This window comes from Parasteatoda tepidariorum, chromosome 1 (genome assembly GCF_982258835.1).
Source record: "Parasteatoda tepidariorum strain Cologne lab strain chromosome 1, Ptep-v5.0, whole genome shotgun sequence".
In the NCBI taxonomy this organism is placed as follows: domain Eukaryota; kingdom Metazoa; phylum Arthropoda; class Arachnida; order Araneae; family Theridiidae; genus Parasteatoda; species Parasteatoda tepidariorum.
The window spans coordinates 113,255,249-113,267,281 of NC_141755.1; the positions used below are offsets into that span (position 1 = coordinate 113,255,249).

The 12,033-nt window shown below is 30.2% G+C and overlaps 1 long non-coding RNA gene across 1 annotated transcript; it reads left to right on the forward strand.

Moving 5' to 3' along the window:
- The first annotated feature begins 253 nt into the window (after positions 1-253).
- LOC147816736 (uncharacterized) lies at positions 254-10,862 on the forward strand. Its single transcript, XR_015428866.1, has 4 exons — positions 254-469; positions 2,801-2,912; positions 4,420-4,929; positions 10,103-10,862. It is a non-coding gene; the product is annotated as an uncharacterized LOC147816736 (long non-coding RNA).
- Positions 10,863-12,033: the final 1,171 nt, after the last annotated feature.

Sequence of the window (12,033 nt, forward strand, 5' to 3'; positions counted from 1 at the left end):
ACTGAGGGATGTTTCCCTTACCGTCGCCAATAGCCCATTGTGCAGCTCTAGTACGACGTAAATTAACAACAACAACAACAAATATAAGTTTTTATCAATTTGAAGAACAGATAGCTCAAGCTTAAGAAAGCTTACCCCCAAAAAGTGTGTAGTACACATCCTCTTCATCTTCAACTCAACTCAAGTCAGTTTTGCTAGAAAATAATCGTTATCGATATTAAGGGATATATAATACGAGGCATGACTGGTATCTAACGAGCTCGTTTTTTCTCCGTTGCTTGTATGTTTTATGTCAGAGGTAGACATAGTGTCTCATTTTTAAATACCCAGATGATTACCGTGTGTGTTGTCTTTGTTTCAAAGAACTATAGCTTTGTTCCAATGATCTTCAAGTAATAATTGTATTACCCGTTGTTGTGAGATTACTGAAGTTTGTTTTTTGATGACTTTTTCTTTTGAGAACTCAAAAGTAAGTCTTTATAATTGTTCTAATTTTTACATGTGTCTTTAAAATTTTTCAAGTTTGATAGAATGCTAGTAATTGTCAATGATTTGGGATTTGTTTTAAGAATAATTAATATATCTAGTATAATAACGTACTCTCTAGGATAATTTAAAAGTTTCTTCATTTTCTGATAAGATATTAGCTTGCTTAAATTATTAGTTTTCAAATTGATTATTAATTTATATAGTGTTATGCTAAATTAAAACCAGTTTTATCTTGTTGTGTAAAACTGACTTATCATATTGCTTATTTTCCTTTAGTGCTTTCCATAAAGTTTACGAAACATTTTTTGGAAAAGATGTTACGAAACAATTTTAAAATTTAAATAATTGCTATTTTTTATTTAACAGCCTGTAACTTGAGTATTAGTAATGGTTGAATGTGTGATTCCAGACGTTGTACATACTTAAAACATTGTTCTTAAACTGTTTCGCTTAAACTTTATCCTTTCTTTTCTTTCTAAAATTTAATTAACTTACTGTTTAAAGCTTAATTTAATTCCCACTCAATGTTAAGAAATATTTATACCTTTTTGTATATTTTACGCAAGGGTACGCACTGAGTTACATAATCTTTCCTTTTATATTCAAAATAGTTTTAATCCCTATACTTTGAAATATTAATATTTTAATAACGATTAGCTTATACCAAATTTTTTTAAAATTAATTTAAGAAGTGAAAACTTGTTCGGTTAAACAAAAGCAAAATGTCTACTATATTGAAGGCTTCTTGTGATCAAACTATTTTAATCAGTCACACGAATTCATTTCAATTCAAAGAAACTGCCGGCCAGGTGACCGAGCTGTTCGCTCATGACTGCGGGTTCGAATCCCGCTCTGGGCACGGATGTTTCTCTCTCTTTGTGCTGTCCTCTGTTATGTGTGAATGTGGCCCACCCTATAGACTGGTTTGTGGCAGTGTGGTCACCTCCGTTGCCCACTGGGTAACGCTAAATGAGTAACAATTCCGGCATCTTCATAGGCAAAGATTCAGTGCCTGACATTTGGAATTCAAAGAAATCTTTTTAATTCAATAAGTCGTTAAATAATAACAGATTGTAAAATGACTGAATTTAATTGTGATTATCTTGTCTGCAAACTTTGTTCCCAATTCCATCTGTTTAATTCTTGAGATAAATAATGGTGGTTTATGTATTGGTTAATAGAAATTCTAACTGTACAACTTTCTTCAAAGTTTAAATTTAGAATAGAAAGATGATGGAAAATATCAAAGTGCTGTATAATTTTCAGATTATAAGTTTTCTACTGTATTTTGATATATTTCCTAGAATCAGTAAGTCAGTAAATAAAAATCTAAATCAGTAAATCGATGGCTAATTTTAGCTAATTATGTTAAGTAATTCCGTACTAAAACACAATCAGATTGTTATAGATAAATTACTGGTTGCATTCATTAATGAATTTTCATACATCGTTGACTTAGTTTAAATTTATGTGTAATCTATTCATGATTTTTAAAACTGTAAAGAAATGCGTTGTAACTTTCTAAGAATAAGTTGTGGAGGTTACTGCGTACTTTAAGTTTCCTTCGTAGATCAATCATGGCTAGCTACGAACATCAATCTATAATCGTTTGGTCATTTTCTGTATAATTTTTCAGAGCTTCTAAAGTAAAACAAATTTTAAAAATTCGAAAGCAGTTAAAATGTCTTTCAGACTAGAAAATAAATTTGTCAGAAAACTGTAAAATGAATATTAGGTCTTCAATTTCTCCAATTCTTCTCGGAGTTAGAGATTTTAATTTCACCGCATAAATGTTTATCACCAAACTCTATCATTGTCGTAGAATTGGTCTAATATTATCGATTATTAGTCATAAGTATAAAACGTTCATCAGCGAACTTAACCCTTTCTAAGGCCGTGGTAAGTATACTTACGCCCTATCTTTAAAGACTAAGGTGAACTTTTTACCGCTTTTAATTTAGGTTTCCATTCGTTAATAACTTCAGCTTTCTTCGAGTGCGTTTGAATAAAATTGGCAACCATTTGTTAGTTAAAAAAATTTATTTTATAAATAAAGAAAAGTAAAAGTCAATAAGTTCCTAATAGGTCGTTCAAAATACACTTACCACCAAAAAATGGAATTTTTATTACATAAATGAGTTTTTTTTTCTCATATAAATTGCTATTCTTATAACTATTTAAATTGCAAAAATACTTTAATTTACCTTTACTAGAAATAAATGGCCCATTTAAAGGTTAAAGTACATTATGTAAAAATATTTTAAAAAAAGATACGCCACTGTGTGCACAGCATAATTTTTTTTTGTTACAGGATCCAAGAAGCTACCTAAAAATTGATGTGTGAGACTTTACTACAGAAAGTTTGATTATACTGGATTGAGAAATGTATTCCTTGCTGGTTATCATTATCAGATTTGGATTGGGTAAGAAAGTTAGATTTATTTTGATCTAATCAAGAAATTTGTTTAGGATAAATTTTAGCATATTTACTCTTAGATTAGCATTTTTATCATAGATTGAATTATAAAATACTTTAGACATTGAACTATTACATAAAATAAACATATTTAAGGTATCAGACTAGGTGAAGATAGGAAATTTTGACGAAAATTGTTTATTAGTGTTTGAACTTTAATTCATTAGCTTTCCAAAGCCTGAAAATTTTGATCTCCGATACTTAGAAATGATATAGTAATTTTTTCATTCTGACGGATGTAGAAACTTAAGCATTTTTATGCTTTATTTGAGTAAATTAAAAGGTTAAATTTTTAATACTAAGTATTATGTATTAATTTATATAAAGACAAAATTTTCGAATTCATTTTTCATTTTCTTGCAATTTAAAGGAATTTTACGAAAGGTGATTTCGATTCTTTTATTAAAGCAGACATGACAAAAATTTTTAGAGTAAACTTTTAAATTTTACTTTCAGATTTTGTGTAATTTTAGCGTTGAACTAAAAGCTAGGATGCAAGTGTGCATTTAGTATTTTTTATCAAGCTTTAAGTATATTAAATTTTCTTTAAAAATTCAATATTAATCACTATATTTCTATTTGTCTTTTTGAAATTTAAGATTCAAAACTCTAACATTAATCTAGAGATGTTGAAATTAATGCATTACAATTTACCGTAGAGCTGTTAGCATTGCATGAAAAATGTGTAGTTTTTAAACTAGTTTCTTTTAAAAAATATTTCGTGCTTTAAGGTAAATTTCAGGACACTACTTACTAAATTCAGCCATATAAAATTGTGTAAATCCTTCCACGGTTAGCCCGACGGCAAGGAGTTTTTAACCATGATCCATCTACCACTGCGGTAGTATTGAGCCTAACGTTAAATTTTTTCTTATCTGAAACAATTTTTTACCTTTTTACTTTCTCGGTGGTGAGGAGTATTTTTAACTTTTACTGATAAAATGTGCTAATAATAATCAGGAGGCTGATGAAATTTAGTTATACGGCACAAAGCTCTAGAATTTACGCTGTCACAAAAGCTCTGTCAAACATTATACTGCTATATTTCTCACCTCGCTCAAAAGGAAAATCGTTTAATTTCGTAATTATTTAAAGTTTTTGGTAATTAAATTTTTACTGCACTATTGTTAATCGCAGGGTTTTCATTCGAATTTAGTCTGCATTTGCTTATATCGATTTCTGTGTTTTACTTCAGCATTTTGAAAAGTACGCACAAAGCTCAGTGGTCCTGCGAGTAGGAATTAAATGTTCAGACTAATATGACCACCGTAATATTAAGGAACACTTTAGTAAACTAATGCAGACTCTTGGATTTGCATTTCAAGGGCCTACCTACAAAGGGGTAAACATAGACCTGTACAAAGTGTTAATGGTTATAAAACTTCACTCGATGCTCTGATATCAGACACGGTCTCAGACTGAAAGGGCTGTATTCTTGTTCTTTTTAACACTAGGCTTTGTATTGGGTACTTCATCATCATATCGTCGCCCTGGGGAAATTTTCCAAGATCTTAATTTCTGACTAGTTGATATTGGGAACGTAGTCTGCCAAGATCACCATTGCTGACTTATTTCCATGAGGACCGTAGCCTGCCGAGATCTCTATTACTGACTTAGTTTCCATGAGGACCGTAGCCTGCCGAGATCTCTATCACTGACCTAGTTTCCATGAGGAGGACCGTAGCCTGCCGAGATCTCTATCACTGACCTAGTTTCCATGAGGAGGACCGTATCCTGCCGAGATCTCTATTACTGACTTAGTTTCCATGAGGAGGACCGTAGCCTGCCGAGATCTCCATTACTGACTTAGTTTCCATGAGGAGGACCGTAGCCTGCCGAGATCTCCATTACTGACCTAGTTTCCATGAGGACCGTAGTCTGCCAAGATGACCTACTTCAGTTGCCTAGTCTTCATGACCTAACAGAAGAGCTGACTGTACCTTATTTCTTCAATTTACCAAGAGGTTTATTTTATATTCTACTTGAATAAAATGAAAATTCCATACAGTTATTTTAAGGACATTTAAGTTTCTTTCTACTGTAAGAATTGAGTTAGATAAATTTCTTAATTAAATCTAAATCCATACATATAAATTATATGCAATTTAAGTGTACCGTTTTTCTAAAATTTATTTCAAAGCTTTTTTTAAACTTGAAGAAAGTTTAAATCTTTACTCAAAAATATTCTTTTTATTTATCATACATAAATTTTTATTCATTAATATTTGAGTCATGTTTACCCATTAAATATCTAAAATTAATTGCAGTTAGTCTTAGGGAAGGTACATCCAATTTGCGACGACTAATATCTCTGCTGTCTTAATAGTCTTAAAAATTTTAAGGCAAGCTTATTGTTAACTATTGCTCGTTATCAACTATGACTTAATATTCAGGAAAAATTAACTTTCAGCGCTAAAGAACTAATATCGATTTATTGGTGTTTCTGCTTTAAACTGTTGACCAGTAAAAAGAGCTGAAATCTAAAGTTTTAATATTGAAAGGAATTGTTTTGAGTCCCAGTTAAAGTTTCGTTCCAAAGTTTTAAATTCAGGGAATTAAAAACTAAAGTACTTTCGTCAGATTATCAGACAGAGATTTAGATTAATGTAACATTCGATATCAAATTTTTTGGTATAACAAATTCTTATCATATTTGGTGGAGAGTAAAGGATAATTTATCAGATACGTGATTCATATTAAAGAATCTGATGAAGTAAATGCGCTAGTTTCAAAATCTACGATTTAAATACACTGAAAGTTTAGGCATAACTTGAGTAAAAAATAATTTGAAACGTTTAATTGATAAAATTCACAACTCCAAGTTTATTAAAATATACTAAAGCAACTCTTAAACTTGTTTTAAACTTAACAAATCAAAGTGAGCTGGGAAAAACCGGTAGAATTTATTAAACTCTCATTATAAAATTTCAAAACAACTTGAGGTAACGAGATGTTTGGATATCGAAAAACCAGAATATGCAATCGCAAATTTTGTTACCTAAATAAAAACTATCAAATTGATAGCAATGAAGATCTTAGCTCATCAGTAATGTACTATTAAGTACCAGTTTTAGTATTTAAGGTAACGTGTACTGTTCCAAAAAATTTTTTTATCTGACAATTCAGAATCTGCTGTGTGTATAATCATCGCTTACATTATTTAAAACTCTTAAAGCTTTAAGACTCGCTGTCGCGTCATGCAACCGTATTTTTCAAAATTTCTTTTCGCCCTAGTCATTGTGTACCTCAATTGAAACATGTTGTACGTTTGTCGTTCTAATACTACACAATTTAGTCTGTCTTATTTTTATCTAGGTATTTATAATTGTGTTATGATAAATTACACTAAACAAACGTATCTAAATTTATAATTTTTCAAGCATTTATGTAGTATCTATAGGCAATAAAACTCTATGTATTCTATTAATTTAAAAAACAAATGAGAACTACATCAAATTTAGGAATGAAACTATTAAGAAAAATTTTAATTAAATAAACATAGCTGTTTAGTAATTAAATTAAGTTTTTAAATGCTTATCTGCAGTTAACTTAATATACTCATTCTCGCCTACAATGAATTAGGTAAGAAATTTGGTTGTAACAAATATTTCAACTGGTCCGGTGATTTCTTACGATAAACGAGAAATTATATTTCTAATAATTTATAAATGGGCTTCTACAAAACTAGTCCTGTTTTTAATCTTATTTCTCTGCCGAGTTTATTTGCATAACGAAAATCTTTAAATGGATGTGCCTCAATTTGTTTAATCTCGGCTCTTAAATATGTATAGCTGTTTTGATACACATTCAGTTATCAAAAGTATCGGTTCAATCAGAAATTTCAACGTTGAACAATATTACGGATATGATTCGATTAGTTTAGCTATGCAAAACTGGCTATAAGCATAGCACGTGATAAAAGGATATTTTAAAAATGTGAAAAAGCATCAGTGCTGACACACTATCTACCCCCTAGTTTCAAAAAGTAAATAAAATTAAAAAATTTTTGAATTTTCCCCTTTTTTTTAAATATAAATATGGCGGGATGAGCAAATTTAAAGCAGTTCGTGTTTAAGGAATTTCGTTATGCATTCATATTTTTGTGTATGTTATTTCTGGCTAATTACTAACATATGACTAACTATATAACATATATTTCAATTACAAACTAACATTGATTCATTGACTCGGCAGCTAAATAAGTTTAAGCGATGGGGCATAATCACGCGGTATTACCTATTAAAATTTTTAAAAATTACGAGATACTAATTTTTTGTGTGAGGTTATGAAATTATGCACTTTCGAATAATTTTCTGTTATTTTTGAAGTTATACAACAGTAAAATTCACGCGGAAAAAATTTTGAGAAATATTTTGGAAACTAATTTTAATAAAATTCAGCTTTGTTCGAATTTTTAAATTTCTGATTCGGATTATATATTGTTACCAGTAAATTAAAGATATCGACTGCGAAGTTCTAAAAACATGCATCTATTTTAGTAAGTATTTACAAAGTCAAATTTAAATTTGTATTTTTGAACTAAAACGCTCTCAACTCGGTAGACATTTTAAAAAATTAGTGATTTCTATCATGACTGGACAGCTTATGCTACTTATACCACAGGAAAGTAAAATTATTAAAATAAAAACACTTGATTAAACTTTACCTCCTTTAATTTTGATAATCTTTTCTATTAAACATACCCTAAACAGTAGTCTGAAACAGTCTCGTATCTTAAATTATGCACCTTTTTTTTTAATGCATTTTATCGTAACGGTCCTTTTTCTTACAAACTACTGAATTGTTTTCTTTCGCTATATTTATGGGAAATAAATTGTAACTAAAGGTTAACGTTTAAAATTTATCACAAACTTTATAATATTCCATATATTTTTTTTCATCCAATGTTACATTAGTCAATACGTACGTAAAAGTGAATTGTTAAATGATGGTTACTTATGCGCAATTCAGGAAAGAATACTAATTGATTGTAAAGTTTGATCAAACATAAACTTGTTAAAAAGACGTATAGCTGAAATTTTTATCAGATTAACTCTTATGCAGAGTTAATTTTATCACAAGCGAGGAAATTCGGATGCGCGGCTCCAAATGTTTAATTGATAGCCCTAGTTAAGTGATATTTCAGGTCTACGAAGTGACGAGAAAAACCTTAATTACCAATTTAATGAATTTGCAGAGCGAAACAATACAGAATTGATTAGCGGGTATATGTAAAATTGATACATTTAGTGCATAAATTTAATTAATAAAACAAATCTTAAACTTAGCTTACGATAAAGTTTTGAACTAGCAGACCACAATATCTATGACTTTTTGTTAATTTTAGATCTCAAAGGCAATCGCAGACTTTAGTCAGATGACTATGCTGAAACAGCTTTAGATTTTCTGCGAAATATTGGGCCATTGTTCGGTAACGGAAAGTGTGTATAATTGAAGCGAAAAGTTCTGTAACATCTGGACAAGTATAAAATCCTATGAGGAGGTGGTAGACGGCCGTTCTGCTTCTTCGTGGTGTTTTACACTCGTTCAGCCGTTTCGGAACTTCTCGGTTCACTTGTGCACATTTCTGCACGAAAAGTGTTCTTATATTTCGTTTTAAACCTGAAAGTCTCTGCATATTGAATTTATATTTGCTAATTTTACTGTACCGCTATTTAACTTAAGTTTACCATTTCACAACAATATATTACTTTATTCGGGATAGCCAATGAGGAACTTCATATATTTTGATAAATGACAACTCCAATGTTCATTCTCGAACTATTCATGCTATTTTTGTAGTCAAAATGCAAATATAAATCCTAAGTTTCCTTATTGCAGTCTATAGTGGCTAAATTCTCGCTGTAATACGGGTAGACTTCAAGAGCTCTTGTATATTAAACTAGTTTCATGGGAAATTGCTAAACTAAATATTATATAAAATTATAAGTACGCTAGATCCTGCATCTGGAGCCGCCGTATGGATCGCTGTTCTAACCAGGTTTTCAACACTCTGGAAAGTATTCTAACTCATTTGAAATCTTTTTATAGCCATTAAAGGATGCTATCTGTTAGGCATATCGCAATGAAGAACTAGACTGGATCCTTAACTTGACATTAAACTAATCTAAAACTAGAAAAGTGGACAAATTAGTTTTCGACGTACGCATTGTAGAGATTACTTAAAAATAGGTTCCTTACAAAATGAATCCTTACAGAATGCAGAATATTCCATAACTTGATAAACGAATATGTTTTTCAATTTCTGAAATAGGTGCATAAATCATAACGTCCTTAAAGATCCGAATTATAGAATTTACTTTATAACAAAGTTTAAGTTAGATGGCAAAATTGTAATGCGAATTGAATATTGACCCAAATCTTTTTAAATCTATTCGAAAATTTAAAATCATTGGAGTTGTGAATGTTTTAACTTAGTATTACTACCAGATTTATCCAACCTATCCAAATTCAGGGTAACTTATTACTATTTTAAAATATATTTATTAAGAAAATAATTTAAATCTTTCCACTTGCATATGTTTCTAATAAAATGAAATTGGTATTTTAGTATGTGTTTACGTGCTTTAAAAATAGTCAACGTATTAACGTAAAATTTATATGCTGTCAATTTAAGATTCCAAAAATCTAAGTTTGGTGCTACGTAAACCAAATATAGATTGACTCAAATGAGTATTTCAAAAGTTCTCGAACGCATATTTCTAAACCGATCAAGTTCTGTAATTGCATCTTTGTTTTTTCTCAAATTCCCGTTCGGAAGTACTAATAGGTTCTTAGTGTCGGAGAAGGCAAATTTCTGATAAAAACTTGAATCGACAATTCGAAAAAAGGCCGAAACAATCCACGAGGTAATGTATTTCACACTCGTCCAGCCGTTTCGGAACTTCTCGATTCACTCATGCACTCTTTTGTGGTGGATGAGCATCCTCTTGCTGTGTAGAGACCTTAACTCTTTAACGGTAGTGTCTTGATTTAAGAACTTGAAAATAGTTATTAATTTTTGATAATCATTCGTTCAGCGCAGATACTTAAACAGATTTGTTAAGACCCCTTTGATTTCTTCTTTCGCTATATTGATCGTGTGTTCAATTAAACTCTAACGTTAATTAATTACAGGGGAAATTAAATTAGTAGCAGAAAGTCTTGAGGATTTAAATAACGCCAGTCGCAAGAGAAATCTGGCCTTAAAAAGTAAATTGTAAGTAAATTAGGGTCTCTTCTGAAATTTTAAAATTTTCCAAGCCTTTAATTTTTATGAACTGTTAACTTGAACTTCATATAAAAAGGTAGTACGAGTTGTCATCAAAATTGTAGTTTAAAAGTTGCAGTTAAAAACTAAACGCCAAATGTGCACAAATCTGCTTTTCATATATACATTTTCAAAAACTAATGAATAGTTTCAATTGTAAAACAAACTTAATTCTGAAGTAAAAACGATTTTGAAATGCTAAATTTTTCTTTTATGCGATTTTATTTTTAGAAAATTAGTTGAAATTTCAATTAAAAATTTCAATTCATTCAGGCTTAATAATCGAGGCTCATTCTTTATGTATTGATGCATAATTTAGTAGGAGAATTCTCAATAGATCATTGTGCAATTAAATATCCTTGTTGCCGTTTGATAACACTTTAAGAAATCAATGTTAACAAATATTTCATTCTATGTAAAATTTTCAGTTTATGTAAAATATTGTGCAAATAAAGCGAAAGCTTAATGTGAAATGTTGATTAAACTCCTTTGTGAATGTTATTAGAGCTCCATGTAATTAAGGAAGGTGTTTAGCACTAATATGTAAATATCATGTAATGTCAAGATGCTGTTTTGAATATATGTATTACAAAATTATCTCTTTTTAATAAATATTTGTTGCACAAAGTAGTTAGTTTCATATTTCTTATAAATAAGAATGTCTATTTATTCCAGACTGAAATAAATTAATGCCTCTTAGGTGGTAATTTAAAACTTAAGAGTTTGGTAAATTTAACTGCGAGTTTTATTTAAAATTTGCAAGAAGGAAATATTAGGATAATAGTCGAATTTCTCTATAAATACTTTACTGATAGTAATAGCTACGGATAGTTATTAGTCAAAGCAAATCAAGATTTCATCAGACTGAATTAAGTTTAACTAGTTTTAAAATATTTAGCTTTATTTTCATGTCTACCAAAATGCACGCTCTTTGAAAAAGTGTTTTCCTAGTCATGGTGAAAAATTCATTAACTAAATGTCGTGGGGTGTGGTTGAAGGAAGGGCCATGAGGTGTAGATCATCCGCTAACTGCTTGTGCTAGATGTGGTATATCACCATTCAAATGAAAAACACAGATTTTCGTAGACGAAGGAGTTCATTCAGCATTTTTATTTTATTTCGGTTTTAAGATTGTTTTCTTGCTGAATTACATGATGCATCAAATAAATAATTAGAAGATAAGGAAAAACTTATTACGGTAAAAATCAAAGATTAAACTCTAGAGCACACAGGGGGATAAAAAAACAAAAATTATCCTGCTGCTGAAAAAGCAACCACTTGCTCGAGATCCACGGGGAATACTGATCTATCTCCAAAAGATAGCGTTCCCTCCTTAGCGGTTGCAAGAATCTCTAAAGACGAGCTATGAGTCGAGCCCTAGGGATCCTGCAAAGGCAATGAAGAGGGCGCTCCTGTTGGAGACAGCCCAGTATGAAAAGTAAACATTGTGGTGATCCCATGATCACACCACACTAAACATAAACTGCAAAATTTTCATTATCAAGAATGAAATATTTTTAACCTAATATAAAAACTATTTTGAATTGTATTTGTTTTTCTTCATAACTCTAAGAATGAAATCTTCAATTTAATTATGACTCACCTCTTACGGAATCCCGGGTCACCCGCAAAACTGTTTTTTTGCCTTTTGACGTAATACGATGAAAAATTTTCAAAAAAAAATTTCAGGTTAAAACAGTGAAAATTAACATTTTAATTTATGGTTATGAAATACACACACCGGATTCTTTGTTTTTTCTGCGTTAATTTTTTTGTCTCATTGTCTACTGCTTACAAT